Below are 16,285 nucleotides of genomic sequence, written 5' to 3' on the forward strand. Positions count from 1 at the left end.
CTCAACCCTGTATAGCTAACTCCAGCATTACTGCATATAGAGTGTCTATGGTTATTCCAAATAATATATATAGATGCGTCGATATGATATGTCAAAACCTTGTATACGTGTCCCGATATTTAAAGTGCGTAAAAAAAATAAAATAAAAATAAATAAATAAATAAATAAATAAATAACAGAAATTAAATGACGATAAATAAAATTGCGAGAATGTAAATTGCGATAATTAAATTGCGATAAATAAAATGTAATCAGTTAGCTAGGAACAATTAGCTAGGAACAGTTAGCGTGGATTCTTAACAAAATTTCTCATAGTTAATTTGTTTGTTTCTAACAAATTTTATTTTGTCAAATGTTTTCTTCATTATGCCACTTGTTGGATTCTGATAAATCAAAATCCAAATATGAAATTGGATGAATATGGTTATTCTGTGGTGAACGGATTTGTATATCGGTGGATGTAAGTAGGATAGTAAATGACTGTTGAATTAGATTTGAAAAAAATGTACAGTGTACTTATTAATGTGAAATCTAAACATTCCTCGAGTATTACCTACCCGTTAAAATATTTTCACCATTAACACTTTGTACGAAAGAATTTTTAATTACAATCTTTATGAAACAATATATATATACATATATATTTTCTTCAGACGTAATCATGGATTTAATGAGTCAATGTGATATTAAACTCATTTGATTGACCGTTAGAACAAGAATATATAATCTCTAAAACATTAGAGATTACATAATCGTCATGTCGAATGAATATAAAGGATGTATAACGTCATGTAGAATGATGATCATGCTCGAGGTACAGATTGTGATGTTGAAGCGTGTGTTGTTGATGGTACTGGTATGGATGTTGGTGGTACTGTTGGTGCCGTTAATGTTGCTGAAGCTGGTATGCTTTGCACCATATTTTTCAAGTTGATTACTCGAGCACGAAGTTCGTTGACTTCTTCGATTACTCCGGGATGATTGTCGGTAAGAACGAGCGAATGAATAAGGTTTAGAATTTTAGATAGAATATAATCGTGGCAAGATATTCGGGAAATGAGGGTGAAAATGGTGTTTCGGATTGGTTCGTTGGTAAGTGCTTCAGGTTCTTCGCCAAGAGGTGAATTCGGTTGGTGGAAGGGATCACCTTCTTCTTGTCTCCAATGATTAAGTAGGCTACAAACCCATCAGATGAATTGGTTGATTCATTCTGGTGATGCTGCTTTCGGAGCTTAGGTGAAACTCCATATCGGAATAGTTGTCGGAATCCGAGGAATTTGAACTGGTTGAGGGATTCATCTCGTACGATTAGATGAAGGATTTTTGATAAGAAATAGATTATAGGATGTAGATTAGTACCCTGCAATACATAATTTACATATGCATATATAATGCTAAAATCCCATAAGTTACGGAAGAATCTACGGAAGCTGGCAGGCAAATTCTATAGTAACAGATACGCTAAGATATGAATTTATCTATACACTGTCTATGCAATAGAGGCAGTAAGACGTGTCTAGACTTTTAAGATGATAAGCAAATAATTTTCGACACTAAATGATAAGCAGAACTTTTGACATGCAGACACGGTCGAAATCCAGACTCACTGATGTATCTAAACAACTATCAGTTAGACACACTAATGCAAGACCTGGTTCGCTAAGACCACCGCTCTGATACCACATGTCATACCCTGTCCTAATCCGTCCGGACGTAGTCACTAACATCTGGTTCCATTGCGATGATCGACTCCAAATAATGTCTTTACAATGAGCAAATGCACAGCGGAAGATTTCTTTCATACCTGAGAATAAACATGCTTTCAAGTGTCAACCAAAAGGTTGGTGAGTTCATAGGTTTATCATAAAACAATAAAATTCATCATTTTGATAGACCACAAAATTTAAATGCTGCATGGTACAAATGGGCCCGAATCCTATACCCACCTGTAATGTACATGCTATATCTTTTAAATACAGTACATATTTCTCATGTACGAAACCATTTTCATAAATTATAGTAACCATACACATATCTTGTGCACAAAAATAACATACACATAATCTGTGTAAAAATCATTCTCTCGATATATAACATTCACATCAACTGGTGGCAATTATCATGTCCACATAATTCAATGGTGGCAATTATCATGTCCACATAATTCAATGGTGGCAATTATCATGTTCACATAATTCAATAATAATCCGCAGAACTTCTGTCTGCATAATAATTCATTCGAGGAATGTTTTGCTTGTGTCTATCTCGTCAAACATTTATAAAAGCATTTCATGTATTCGCAGTTCAAAATATATTTCAAAAGCATTTAATAAAGCAGTTGTAAAAACAGCGCATGTATTCTCAGTCCCAAAAATTTAAAGAGTAAAAGGGATCAAATGAAACTCGCGCATATAAATATTGTAAAACAGTTAATAAAGCATTTGCATGTATTCTCAGCCCAAAAATGTAATGAGTAAAAAGGGAGCAAATGAAACTCACACTAATGTATTTTGTAGTAAAAATACATATGACGATATTGAACAATGCAGGGTTGGCCTCAGATTCACGAACCTATAACATTGGTATGTATATATGTTAAAACGTATAATCGTGGTCGAACAATTTATTATATCTTAGTTTATATATTATATATTTAATTTGTGTTTATATTCAAAATGGTTATGATTTATATAGTTATATTAATATATCCATACGTGTTTAATGTTATATTTAAAAATCGATAGTTTGTTATTTGTAAATATTTATATTAGTAATTTTGATATATATATCGTTATGTGAAATTTTAATATAATTATAGTATACGTAATAAGTATATTTTATGTACGAAATATTTATCTGTTTAAAAAGATAGTTTTTGAGATTAATAAAGATAATATTAATAATCATATTATTTAATAGTAATACTTATTATGATAATAATATTATTAATAACAATAATAATAATAATAATAATAATAATAATAATAATAATAATAATTATTATTATTATTATTATTATTATTATTATTATTATTATTATTATTATTATTATTATTATTATTATTATTATTATTATTATTATTATAATTGTTCTAGAGTTATGATAACGATAATAATAGTTGGTAACTACTACTTACAATAACGGTAATAACAATAAAAACTAATATTCATAATACCTATTTTAATGTTAATAACGTCTTTAATATTTATAAATATAAATATGCCATTAGTAATAATAATTATAATTCTAACAATCATAATAATAATCATACTCATAACAATAATTAATAATACACATAATTCTAATTCAAATAATAATATAATAATAATAATAATAACAATAAAAAGTAATTGTGTATACCCTTAAAGCTTTATCTAAAAAGAATGCTTCAGACGAGACTCGAACCCAAGACCTCACACTCACCCAAACAACTCTAACCCCTCATCCAATCTTGCTCTTCTGAAGTTGCTTGCAAACCCAATATATTTATCCCGTTTATTAGTCCTGTTCCAACCCAATAACATTCCATATTTCGGCCCAACAGAGAGGGCAGCCATCAGTAAACTATCGGCCCATCTTGCTAAATTCCGGCCCAAGTATTAACATCATTAAGCCTAACAAGGTGTGGTCCATGAAATGACTTTGGGGTTTTTAATTTGGTTCCCATTTTTGAACGTTCGGTAGGAAAAAAAAAGTGGCTATCACTTTCACCCTTCCATCTTGTACATCACCATTAAAATAATCTCCACTACCAATTATATATCATTATCTTTATTGTAAAAAAATTACGAATATATATAAGGAACTAGTAGCAGCGACTTTATTGATAGTGTGGTTTGAGGTTAGAAAAAAAAAATATAACAAAAAGGAAGAAAAGAGAAATGCATCGGTAGGTCCGTAAATGGTGATCTTGATGGTTCGAAAGGAAACTGATACAACTCGTTATGGGTTTGATAATGGTGGTTGACCGGTGGTGCAATGGTGATGAAGATTGCAGGTGATGGGAGGTGGGTTAATGTGCTTGATCGTAATCGAAAACAGAAACAAATATTATAAGTGAGAAAGAGGATGAGAGAGAGTGATCGAAAATGAAGTGGTGTGAAGGTGATGATGAATAGTGGTGGGTTCATCTTCGTTTTCAAAACAGAAATAAAGGGTAGATTAGATGCAGCAGGTTGTTCGATTAAATAGGTTGATTTGCTACGGTTTAAACACCCCAGAAAACATCTGCAGTAGCTCCAACAGGAGTCGAGGATTGCAACAGTGTTGGGTGGCGGTTTGAAGTGGTTATGATGAAAACTGAAGGTGTTTGATGATGGAAAACAATAGAAACTGTTGTAGCAGTTGTTGTTATCGGCTGAAAACATAAAACAGAAAGGAAGTAAGGAAGGTGATGATTGTTTCTCATGATGGTGGTGACGGTTTGATGGTTATCTCCGGCCAAACCAGTGATCGTGTATGGACGTTATCGAATATGAAAAATAAACAGAAAGATGCAGTGTGAAGAATGATGTTAGATGGTAGTGGAGCTCGACAAGAAGAGAAAGAAACATGAAATATAAACCCCGGGATGGTGGTGATGTTTTGATCGATGGTGGTATCTAGTTGTAGGGTGTTTGTGATAGTTTTTAAGGTGGTGATGATAAAGCCGTAGAAGAGGTGGTGGAAGTGATTAGGGTAGTGGTTGCCGAAGGTATTGGTGGCGGTGGTGGTTGTATGAAGTTGGTGATGGAGCTCAAAAGAAAAACAGAACTATAGGTGGTTGATCGTGCAAGTATATATCTACTTATATATATCTATATATCTCTGTAAACTATATGTTATGTTATATACATATATATAGAATATATAGAATATGAGATTTAGTTTAAGAAGGAATCATAAAAAGGAAACAGTACTTAATAGTAACCGAATAGTAATCCAATTGAATTAATCATTTACATAGTTAAGCAGCCTGCTTATTGTCCTCTTCTACCGACAGTTTACACGGGGCGTGTCCATTGCTAAACAGTCAACGTATAAAAGTGTTCCTAAAAATCCTAAATTTTTAGATTAAACATATTTAATTATTTCACTCAGTACCTGTTTGAAACCTGATCAAAAAGATTCGAAAATTATTTATTTTCTGTTCCAATTTATATGTACGGAGTACAAAAACTTAGTTCGAAACGGTAAAAAAAATATTTATCAAAACTATTATATTTTTATTCAAATTTTGGAACAACTTTTATTTTAAAACTTCATATATATATATATTAGACCTATTTTAAAAATAATTAAACGTCAACCGAAAACTACAGACATTTACCATTTAAACTCATAATTAATTATATTCAATGTACGCTATGTATATATATAAACAGTTTTAAATAACAAAATTTACTACGCACATATATATATATATATATATATATATATATATATATATATATATATATATATATATATATATATTAAATAATTAAATTAAATATTACAATATATATATATATACAAGAAATATACATATAAAATAATAGTTTTTATTACAAGGTATTTTATTGTACATATTTATTTATAACAATAAATGTATATTATAGTTTATTAATGTTCATGTTATTATATATATTATACATATATTTATATATACACATATTTATATATATCCTCACGTTTACCAACAATGGTTCGTGAAACATCGGGAGCAGTCGAAGGTCAATTGAATATATGAACATCGTTTCAAAATTTTTCTAGACTCAACATTACATATTTTGCTTATCGTATCGAAATCATATAAAGATTAAGTTTAAATTTAGTCGGAAATTCCCGGGTCGTCACACGTTAAATGCTAGCGCGACTAGCCCGAGTGGGGATGTCAAACCCTATGGATCCATATCTAAGATTCGCGTCTACCGGTTCAAAAACCAATAGTTAAACGTTACCGTGCTAAGGGGAAAGTTTATGCCGTTATATAACCCACACATATGTAAAGTTTAAGTACTCGTGTCAAGTAAGTAAAACATAAAAAGCGCATGTATTCTCAGTCCCAAAAATAGTAAAGTAAAAAGGGAAGCTATAACTCACAGTGTATAAGCAGTAAAAGTTGATACGGAAAGTATGCAAGTAGTAAGTCGGTCCGAAAGGTCGTCAACCTAAGTCAAAGGTTACTAGGTCAGTATGTTGTCCCAATGAGTTTAAAAGTGCATAAATTAAGTTTAAGTGTCATCATCATCATCATTCATCATCGTAAAGGCTAAGTAAGTTTAACAAGTATAGAGATCGAAACAATAGGCTGACTTGGATCAGCTTCTACGACCTCTACCTAATTCAAAAGACGCGTAGTCAGTGGCTATGGCTCCGTATGTGAGTCCTCTAACCGCTGACCAATTTTCATAACCTAACTCGTCTTCGTTTAACCGTGGCGACGGTTTAAGTGCGAGTAGGTCAGAAATTTCAGCACAACGTTACAAGGGCGTAGTGACTTTCGGAGGGCCATAAATCCTAAACCGTATATCGGATTAAGATGAGGCCTAAATAAAAAGTCATCTACTCGAAAAGAAATAACTGAAAATCAATTTTCCAGAAGTCCAGGAATCTGATCAGATCCCGAAAAACAGTAAACAAATGCTCCGGTGGGGTTCTTGGTGCTTGATGCTCATCACGGTTCTCATCCTTGATGCTTGTAGCTTCAAGTGTACAACTCATTGATGGGTTAGCATCACCTTGACCAAGATTCTACCATCAACACACAATATGTTAAGACCAAGTAAGAACACAACTCATTTAAGAGTCTTAGATGGATGATGAACCAAGGTTACATCATATACTTAGTCTTAACGCAGATACAAGTCCTATTTACAAACAAAGTTACAAACTTTACTTCAATCAAGCAAGTATTAACACAATATAAATCAAATGAAGTGATGGAACCCTAAGCTAAAGAGCTTGGATCCTTTTCACACAAGTTATAAGGTCACAAAGCTAGAAAGCTTGAACCTTTAGTGTTCTTGAAGACCTTGAAGCATAAAGCTTAGATCTTTAAGTTACATGAAGACCATAAACACAAGTTTTGATCTTTATAACAAAATAATGAGATCATAATTTAGAAAACTTAGATCCAACAAAAGATATGAAGATTCAAGCTAGAAAGCTTGCATCTTGGTTGTTCTTGAAGATCTTGAAGCATAAGGCTTGGATCTTTAAGATTCATGAAGATTACAAACACAAGTTTGAATCTTTATAAACAAATAACAAGATTAAAGCTAAAAAAGATTTAGATCTACAAAGTAGGTGAAGATTCAAAGCTAGAAAGCTTGAATCTTCCATGTTCTTGAAGGATTCAAATCCATGTTTGAATCTACAAGATGTAATCAAGATCAAAAGCTAAAAAGCTAGACCCATGATGATGATGATGAATTCGTGATGATGAGAAGGAGAAGAAGAAGAAGAGAAATTCAAAATACTTACACTTTTTAGAGAGAGAAAGACTAGAGAAAGAATTAGAGAGTAAGTGTGTGTGAAATGCAAATGAGAGCAAGTGTTAAATGGATGGAATAAGGCTTGTATTTATAGGTGGTCAGGTGATGGGGAGGGTGATGTGGCCGTAAAGTTTGGGAGGTGACAAGGGGGACACACTTTTGCTTTTTGGTTAATGGTTGTCTAAAGTTGGTGCTTATGTTAGGATCTCATGCAACATTAAGGATAATACTTGACATAAATGCTAGCATGTTCCCTCTAATAAATGGGCATTTGTCTTACTTATTAATGGGTCACTAGCTATTAATAATTGGGCTAATTAAATAGTCCACTAACTAGTGTAGAGTGGGCTAAGGTCCAACAAGGTAGAAAGTCCAACAAGACTAACTAGTAAGCATAAGTAAATTACTACGCGTAATTAAGCATCCAAAAACCCAAGTAATTATTATTATAAAATAATAATTAATATTTCGTAGTCATAATATTTCGATTACGACAAAAGTTAAACGTGTACGCAGTACGCAGTTTATTCGTAACGTCAAGTGACACCAACGGTCGTAAAAGCATTCGAGGATCAAGTTAAGTGATTACACACTTAATAGCATGTTGTAAGATATTAGTGAAAGTAATTAATCATTAAATAAGATCCCAGAGCATAAACTAGCTCAGTACGCACATATACGCAGTTTCGTGAAAGCACAAAGCACAAAAGCAAGTCGAAAAAGCCGAGTCGTTACACAAACCCGATCTAGACCAGGGACGTTGTTATTCGTACCTGATCCAGACTCAATAATCTCTAAAGCGCGCAAAGAAGCAAGAATCAGAAACCAAATGGGGTTACGCGTTACTTTGGCAGAAAATACCAAACCCTCGATTGAAGGTCGAGGAGGACCAATCAGATTTCCAGAGATTCAAGGACACTCGTTCGAGTTAGAACATCACATCATTCAGCTCATTCAAAATAGCTGTCAGTTTCACGGACTATCAAATGGCGATCCTAATTCTCACCTTGATAAATTCATATCTCTTTCGAACTCCTACAAACAGTCAGGGATAGGACAAGATATAGTCCGGCTATACTTGTTCCCCTATTCTCTCACTCATTATGCTTAAACTTGGTTTGATGGACTGGAAAAAGATTCCATCACGTCATGGACGGAGATGGCCACTAAATTCCTAACCAAATATTTCCCTCCTTCTAAACAAACCAAACTAAAGAATGACATCATTAACTTCAAACAAAGTTATGATGAATCTCTTTACACTGCATGGGAGCGTTTCAAAACCCTACTGAAGAAATGCCCTAACCACCAGTTAGAACGGTCAGCCCAAATCTGTACCTTCTACAATGGTCTTATGGTAAATCATAGGACGATCGATGCAGCAGCTCAAGGGAATCTGATGAATCAAACCGCAGACGAAGCATGAGAATTGCTCGAGAACATGACAATGCATCATCATGACTGGAACAGTGGTGAAACAACTTCATCATCTGCCCCACTCTCTGCACTTAACAATCAAACGGAGGCCATCAAATCCCTCACAGATAAGATGGAATCTCTTGCCAAACAACTCGGAGAATTGAAGACGCAGCCGCAGCAGGTTAACCAAGCCCATGCTTGTGTTAATTGTACCAACCCGCAACCTACTGAAGAATATCAAGTTGAGTACGAAAATCCTGACGGTTCAGTTTGTTACGTTCAATACCCAGCTCATCCACCAAATCCCGGATTCAATCAACCACCAAGGGTTAATCAATTTCAGCGAAGCAATCAACCTTTTCGCTATCGCTATCCACCTTATCTAGCCCAACAATCTCAATTGACCTACGATCAACCACTTCCACACACTGGTCCCCCAATTGAGGAAAATTCCCCTACCACCCAGATTACAAAAGCAGCTAACCCTACTCTCGGAGCTGATGATCAGTTGACTCAGTTCATTCAAGGACAACAACAGCTAAATCAGAGAATTGCAGCCAGACAAGATCAGACGAAGATACTAATGAGAAATTAATTGGCTCTGCTCAAAAGTTTGGAAACGCAGCTCGGACAGTTATCACAACGCCTTGAAACCCGACCGCCGGGAAGATTGCCAAGTAATACTATCCAAAATCCCCACATAGAAGAAGCAAAGCAAATGGATTCCGTAATCTCAGAGGAAGAACCAAGGAGAAGGTCAGCTAGGCTCAAGAACAAATCAACATATACTCAGAAGCTGACCCCTGAAACTCCAGTTCGCATACCCTATCCTGGAAGGTTACAAGAAGAACCATCCAAGCTTGATTCTTTCAAACTTGATGGAAGATTCCTGGACCATGTCCAAAGTTCCCAACCAGAGGAGATACATCCGAAGGCTTCTTTCTACAAAGGAGAGGATACCATACTCTAACAAAATTTCACTAAGTGAAGAATGCTCTGCATTACTCAGAAACTCTCTACCACCAAATCTAGGAGATACGGGCCGATTCGTATTCCCGTGTTCAATCTACCAATCTGGAACCATTCATGCGCTAGCAGATTTAGGAGCAAGTATCAACCTAATCCCCCACTCTCTCTACAAGAGATTAGAGTTAGGAGACTTGTCACCAACCAAAATGACAATCCAACTTGCCGATCATACAATTCGATATCCTAAGGGCATAGTTGAGAACGTCTTGGTGAAAGTTGACAAATTCTTGTATCCCACGGATTTCGTAGTAATGGATATTAAGGAAGACCTACACACCCCAGTAGTGTTAGGAAGACCTTTCATGAATACGGCTAGGACTGTCATTGATGTGTACAATCAAACCATGATCTTGTGATCACATGGGGAGAGCGTTACCTTCAAAATTGACCGACCAACCGATCTTTCTGGACAGGCAGAGATGTTTGCTATTTCCACCAGACGGATCACTTCCGATGACGAGTCTTCACCACCAGTAAATGATATCGAGATGGGTGTCGAATCAGAGTTTGTAGATGACCCAGAAATGGAAGAAGAGGGTCCCATCGAAGAAGTAGAGGAAGAAGAGGAATCTGAAGAGGGAGAGGAAATGGAAGATGTAAAAGAAACTACGACAACACCCGTTCCAACCACTGAGCGTCATGAAGAAATAATGAGGCTTGAGACGACAGATCACAGTTTAATTATTCGCTTCAAGAAGAAGACCGACAAGGCTGAGGTGAAGGATATAGAAATTGATCCCGTAAGTATCAAAGTGGAGAATCAGAATACTGAAGAAACCCGTTCATCAGACGCGCCAGATACCGATGATGACGAGGAAGAGCAACATGAAGACATTCTGACTAACTCACACTCTCCAACCGAACCAGATCAAAGGGAGCCGAACTCTTCTTCAGGTCGAATTCCGGTTATATCCACACATGCAGACATGATAACCTTTATCAATGATACTGATGAATTTGAAGACATTCTCGAAGCCATCCGAAAGTCAACCATTGATTTTTTACCACGCTTAACAGAACGAATCATGGCTATCAGAGAAGAGCACCACCTCTATCTCAGAAGAGAAGACGATGATGTTGAAATCCTAGAAGAACGCATTCAAGACTTTATCAATTCTCTTCACGATCATATCTATCACGAAGAAAGGCAACGAGAGCACAATTCAGTAGTTCGCACAATTCTCGAAACAAGATTCTGTCGAGATCAGAAGATCATTTACTTTAGGGTGTATAAAGGCTTAGCCGGATCTGCACTTCCGTTCTCACGAAACCAACGAGCACTACTGACTCTCATCCGGAAGCATATGGATCATTCCACCGGGCGCCCGACTTATCACTCTGATTTGCAAATGATCGAGGATATTCACAGTTTTTTCGCTCTTTTGGATAGAGATAATTTCGAAAGCACACCAGACAGACTAGTGATTTACGTAACAATTGATCACCACGCTGATCTGATTATCAAAGAGCTACAAGACGTGTTATAGAAGAAGCAAGGAGAAACAATCCGTTCTCTCATCTGGAACCAGATCGAGTCAACATTGCCACCTACGTTACTAAGCAGATAACACGTATCTTCCAAGAATCCATAGATCCTAGTTTCACATTTAAAGCTGGATGTCGGGAGATATACTCAAAGACGGTGACATTAATGCTTGGATCGAGATTGCTCTTCTCTTCTTTTCAGCTTCGCCTCTTAGTAAATCTGTGCAAAGCTACTGACTCTTACTGTGGAGACCACCGTTCCGAAGACTTCGAGATTTTAAAGATACAATTTCTGACATTATTTGAAGATCTCCGAAATGAGCACCCCATCAGAGAAATCATCAATACCAGCACTGCTTCTATGATTGACATTCATGGGTCAACCAGCAGAGCTGTGGACCAAATTCTCATCGGACTTCAAGACTTATCAAGAGCCGAAACTGCACACTACTTATCGTTCAGAAGATCTTCACGGAAAGTACCGGATCTTCTACCACTATTGGTCCGACACTTTCTCAGAATTTATCCGCCAAGACTCACATTCCCTCGAGAAGACCAAGATCACAACCACCAGTGGGGAATGTTTGCTTTTTGAAGCATCACTAAGGTCGAGCCAACGACCTTAAACAAAAGCGCTTCTCGGGAGGCAACCCGTGCAATAAAGTAGAGTAGAAGAATAAAGGATGACAAATGAGCCGATAAAGAAGCAAGGAAACCAGCCGCATCTGCTAAGGGTATTTCTTTCTTTTCGCTACTAGCTCAAGATTCAAACTATGCCACATCCTAGCTTATCACTAAGTGTGGGATAACACCCAAAACAAAACACTAGACAAATACTCCCAAATCTTCAACTAAAATTTCTAAGTGTGGGATAAACTAGGAACATTGAGGACAATGTTCGTCTAAGTGTGGGATGTTGGTACTTTTTATGCTGTATCATAATGAACCATTACAAAGATTCCAAGTCCTTAAGCTAAATTTCAAAATTCTTCACAAGAAACCCTTTTCGAAAAAGTATTTTTGAAAACCTAAAACGTTTGTCAATAAAAATAAGGCTTAAGTAAGGTGAAATTCTTGTTAGATTGAAATCTCTAATAGAGCATTGCATGACTAAGGCATGATCGACCTAAATTGATTATGGTGAGGTACCCCAAAAAGACCAGCATTCATCCTTAATGCTTCACTATTTTTCGTTGAGAGTGCCGATGTCTGTGCTCAGAATCAGAACTTGCTTTAGATCTATATCTCCAAGCAGCAAAGCGTGATTCGGTTGTAATCAAAATAGCTACCCATTTGTCATACATAAGCCTTCCGCACCTCCACTTCTACTCCACCACCACATCCACATTACCTTTACTATTTATCCGAAAAATCAGAAAAAGAGATTTCTTCCGAAGACCCGATGTTATAAACCTCTCAAGTATCATGGCAAAGGTCTTGAAAAAGTTTACCGGCTAAAAGTTTCTCGAGATGAAGTCTCAAAAAAAAAAAAAAATTTACAGAGTTCTGAGAAAAGAAGCAGAACTAAAGAGAAATGCCGAAGAGAACTCGACCGAAAATGATTATCAAATGAAGAAAAGTTCAAAAGTGCTTCTCGAAATACTTCAGCACTCCTATCTATCCGAATAAAAGTCTGTATAAAGACTACACTACCCTTTTATCTCACCCCTCAAAAATAACTTCAAAATTCCTTCTCCATCATTGACAAATGACCTATAAAGCTGAGATTACTACCGTTCTCACGTTAGCAGCAAGGATTTGAGTCTTTATCAAGCCTATGACGATGGGTGCAGCATGACTGGCTATGAGCGTACTCATTTCTTAGATCTATAGGGAACCCTAAACACTTGAGTGATTTGAGTGACCCGTGAAAGCTAGCCTATGTCATGTAACCTCCTCGCATGCTTGCGGAGATAATTTCAATCCTAACATAGATAACTCACCTTATCTTTTGCTCTTATAATAAAAGCAAAACGCTTAGGCTATTAGAAAAGAAACGCCGAAAAGATTCTTAAGAATAAGAGTTTGCTTGAGGACAAGCAAAGTCAAAGTGTGGGATATTTGATATCGGCTAAAAAGTCACGTTTTCACCCCGGTATTAAGGCCCAAAAACAAGAAAGATTCGAACTTTGTCAGCAAAATACCCACTTCGTCGGTTAGAATTGAAGAACAAGTAATTACGAAGGCGGTGCAAAAAGAATCTAGAGTATCGGAGCTAAAACGAAGATTCTAGAGCAAAAACGGTGAAAGACAAGAAATCAAGTTAAGATCCAGGGAATCCAGGCTGACCAGCAAGCCATACGGCCTGCCTGTATGGAAACGGCCTGCCAGAAACGTGCCACCACACGGCCTGCCAGCCATACGGCCTGCCAAAAACGGCCTGCCATACGCCCTGTCAGGCGTATGCGGGCAAATTTCAAGTCTATTTAATGGGTCTTTGTCATTCATTCCAACACACTTCAATTCACTTCTTTCTCTCTCTTGTACAATATTAGTCATACTCTCAAGGCCTTCGACTCCGTGCAGGAAACCTAGTGCCCGGAGAAGAACGCTGAAGATTGTATTAGGAGCGGTCTGGAGTCTTGAAGTTGTCACTTTTGTATTCAGAACTCGTTTAATCAACTGGTACTTCTATCCTTTATCTTATATAATGTTTTATGATATTGTTGCCATGATTAGCGAGTAGTTATCTTTAGTGTATGCTATGATGTAAGCAGTTATAATGCCGAAATAATATTATGGCTTGTGTATGTTGTTGAAATGCTTTCCGATTATGCTTTAAACTCAATCGCTTTTTCAACTAATAGAACGTAGTTATAGGCTCTGTTATTGGGAAGTCGCGAGCCCTGATTCAGAGTACACTATCTGTGTCATCCCTTGGTAAGAGAAGTCTATCAGATACAACGTAAGATCGACTGAGGCACACCGGTTGTAGTAAGTCTATCAAGCTTTGGATTCCGACTGAGGACTCTTTCGTAGTGAAACATCTGACTAGACCCCTAGTACATTGTCGGTCCCAGACCATGCTAGTGTAGTCACCCAGCATATAAAATTCGTACGTACACGCTGAAGCACAGCGGTTGTTGTAAGCTGTACCTCTGCTAAGTAAGGCCATAGAACACAGTTAGTGTTGACCAGTACACTGCACCATAACGCGGTCTCAAGCATTGCACCCAGCTTGAGGAATTCTTAGTTAATTAAGGAACTGTTTGTTTAGACACATAAAGGATTGGACCGTTAGGATAACAGAACGTGTTCATGGAAGTCAGACTTGACTTAACCATGGTGTTCTTTATGGTTGAACTCTTTTTAAGGTCTAACTATCTTTTACCAATCATTAACGAAAGCATTGAAACACATCACGTCTCTCGGATATGGTAAACCAAGTATTCTATTATGCTTAAGAAAGTTTAGACCATTTTGGAATGTTAATACGTCACCCAACCGAGTCGCTCAATTAGATGAGCCGTCTGAACTTGTATGCCTGTAGTCAGACTGCACGGGCGTCGGGGGTAAGGGACGTTGCTGTCTATTCAGAATCTTCAAGCCTAACGCAGTACCCAGTGACATGTCTTATGACAGGGGCGTTTAGGACCAGTGTAATGAATACAAAGCCTCTGCCTATTCATGAGCCAGCATTCCATAATCTCGGCAGAATAACTGATGAAGTCATAGTATGCACTTACTTTAACCTTATCTGAATTGCAAATTTTATCGTATTTACTTTATCTATCTTATAAACTAGAAAATCACAAAATAAACATTCACTACTCCCTAACTATCTTAGGCTAAAATATAGGTTCGATGTTACTGATATCTCAAAAATACGACTCTAGGTCATACTTCCCTTACTTATAAGGAGTAGTAAGATTTAGGCCCCGCTAAATATAAATTTAAAACAGTACCCTCTCCCACGAGTGGCTGATCCTGGCGAGCCGCGGCCTGACGACACCGCGCAAATAAAACCGTCCGTTTCGGCCATATCAATAGTATATATATATATATATATATATATATATATATATATATATATATATATATATATATATATATATATATATATATATATGGAGAGGATCCAGAGATAACTTTTTTAGTGTGAGAACTTTAAGAACTCCAAAATACTCCCAAATACACTGAAATTCGAGCAAAAAAGGGGAATTCGAGCAAAAAAAAGAGAATTCGAGCAAAAATAAAAAACACAGACGAACAAAAATTCATAGTCGAGCAAAAAAAAAATTTTTTTTTTTAAAATGTAGAACACATTTTTGCTCGACTACCAACTTTTTTGCTCGAATCTACATTTTTTTTGCTCGACTACCAAAAATGTAGAACACATTTTTGTTCGACTACAATTTTTTTTGCTCGCCCGCCTTTTTTTTTGCTCGAATTTCCCCATTTTTGCTCGAATTCGTTGTTTTTTTGCTCGTCTGCCTTTTTTTTTGCTCGAATTTCACAATTTTTGCTCGAATTCGTTGTTTTTGCTCGCCCGCCAATTTTTTTGCTCGAATTTCAGTGTATTTTAGAGTTTTCAGGGTTCTCACACAAAAAAGTTCTCATTTGATCCCTCTACTATATATATATTTATATATATATATATATATATATATATATATATATATATATATAAATGATTGATCTTTCATTTAAGTGAGTAGGTTTATAATTATAGTTTTTTGGTACTGATGTATCATATATATATTTTAATTTTATTGATATATCATGTATATATGTTTATAATCAGTTTACTAAAATGATTGATTATTTTTTTTATATCGTTGTATCAATAAAATTGCCTTTTAGTACTGTAATTTTTGGTATTGGTATATCGATAAAATTAACTTTTGCTTTAAATTTGACAGATATTAACAAAATGTTAAGATACTTCAAAAAT

This window comes from Rutidosis leptorrhynchoides, chromosome 5, assembly GCF_046630445.1.
Source record: "Rutidosis leptorrhynchoides isolate AG116_Rl617_1_P2 chromosome 5, CSIRO_AGI_Rlap_v1, whole genome shotgun sequence".
NCBI lineage: Eukaryota > Viridiplantae > Streptophyta > Magnoliopsida > Asterales > Asteraceae > Rutidosis > Rutidosis leptorrhynchoides.